Source organism: Barbus barbus, assembly GCF_936440315.1.
Source record: "Barbus barbus genome assembly, chromosome: 48".
In the NCBI taxonomy this organism is placed as follows: domain Eukaryota; kingdom Metazoa; phylum Chordata; class Actinopteri; order Cypriniformes; family Cyprinidae; genus Barbus; species Barbus barbus.
Genome location: NC_136726.1, coordinates 12,454,162 through 12,456,369, shown reverse-complemented (window position 1 = coordinate 12,456,369; position 2,208 = coordinate 12,454,162).

Sequence of the window (2,208 nt, the reverse complement as noted above, 5' to 3'; positions counted from 1 at the left end):
AATGTATGAAGACACGTGATCAATTTCCATCACATTTTATTTCCATCACTCTATTTCGCATTGTTTCACAGAATAGAATAAAGATATTTACTTAATTAAATGATAGATTATTCCTTTAAACATCTCTACTGGTTTGTTTACTTATAATTGAATTTATCTCCCAAAAATAAAATGCTAAAGCAAGAAAGCAAATAAATAAATATATAAATAGATTCTCCTATGAAATGAAATGACAAATAATTTGTATTCCTTTAAACATGTTTACTGCACGTTGCATATAAATTCATTTTAACCACCCATAACTAAAATGTATAAAACAGAGGAAAAAAAATACATATTCTTAATACAAATAAATCAGTAAATAAGTAGGAATGAATGAATGAATAGGCTAAATAAGAAAAAATAACATTGTCCTATGATAAATATGATAATGATCCCTTTAAACATCTTTATATGTTTATATCTTATCTTAAATGCTTAAAACAGAGGAAAACACAATAGATAGATAGATAGATAGATAGATAGATAGATATTGATTGATTGATTGATTGATTGTTTTAATACAGCCTCATATGTGAATATGAACAGTGTGCTGATTAATAATTTCCACAAGATGGCAGGATACAACTGAAAACACACACTGCTCCATGGAGCAAGTTGTTTACAGTTTCCATGTATTACAAGTGCTTTCGTCAGAGTGGTATGTTCTCACAGAAATTCAGAGAACTGGAGAGAGCAGATGTAAAAGTGACAACAGCAGTGGCCTAGCAGTCCAAGAACATCTCGATTACTCAATACAACAATTACACAGCAAATTCCAAGTTAATGCACTCTGTAATGCACAACTGATTTGATCCCACTTATAAATGATTGTATTATTTCCCGTAAGTGCCATAAATGAAACTCAGTTAGTCACTCTAAGTGACGCTAAATAAGATAGATATTTTATGAGACAACCAGGATCTTAAACGTCTGATGTTTAAAATCCAGCTCCATGATTTCCCCACAGCCGACATCCATTATGTTATTAGAGATTAGTGGCTCCGCTGGAGGAAAATCAACCTCACTTTATATTCAATCAAATCAAGTAGGACTGGCTAAGTGTCTGTAGAGGAGCATTTAGACAAAAGCTCTTAAGGGCCCCAGCAACAGAGCCAAGAGAGACATTAATAAGCTATTTTTCATTATGCATAAAATGGAATATAGTGGTGCATGAACAATTGGTCTTCTCCTTAAACGTTTTGACTTTGTGAAGTCCTTTCAAGTTTGGGGTTAACTAATATAATTGCCTACCATTTCTCTTTCAATATTTAAAATTGACTGGATCCTCCAGTTTACATTGTCCAGCAGCTTTGCATTGCATTTACACAAAAGCACAAGGTACTAAAAAAAAGCATGATCACCAATTGACCATCACCCACACTTTGCATCGACCCGTATACATAAATGTATCTTAGAGCGATACACCCACTACCTAGACCTTACAAAGCTCAATTATGCTTTTGCAAGAATGCAGCATTTGTTTATGTCACAACAATCTGCTTTATCTCGCTTTCCATTAGGCCTACTGTTATGAAAAAACATTATCTTCAGTTGCATAATTTAACAGCAAGCTGGGCTTAATGTTTAAATAAACACTTTTGACATCTGCAGCCTTAATGATGCATTCAGAAAAATGAGCCCCTTTTAAGATCTTTAAAGAGATTCTATCATAATTTATTCACCCCACTTTTGTTATTTATACAGTGGATCAGAAAAGCAGCCTCCTTCACTTTTATAGTATGTAAAATATATAGGCCTAGTAAGAGAACGGTGACTAATAGGCTACTGTCAAACGCAGAACGTTCCCATAAGGTTCATATTTGTTTCCGTTTGGTTTTGGGAACCGAAACAAATAAGGTTTTGGGAACGTTCTCTGTTGGTTCGTTAGGGGTTTTTTTAGCTAGGTTTTTGTATTCCGCAGAAGAAAGAAAGTTATGCAGGTTTGAAACACGCCATAAGTAAATATTTTCCGTTTTGTGCCGTGTAAACACAGCAAAATACCCGAAACTTCCAAATGTTTTCTCGTTTTGTAAACCGAGCTGTTTTGTTTACTGTATCAAGTCAATCACGCAGCGCACCGTTTTCGCACTAATAACTACCCTAGGGGCGGGGTCATGGGCGGGGCCATATTTTCAAAACAGGATGTAATTGGCTGAGAGCAGAGAT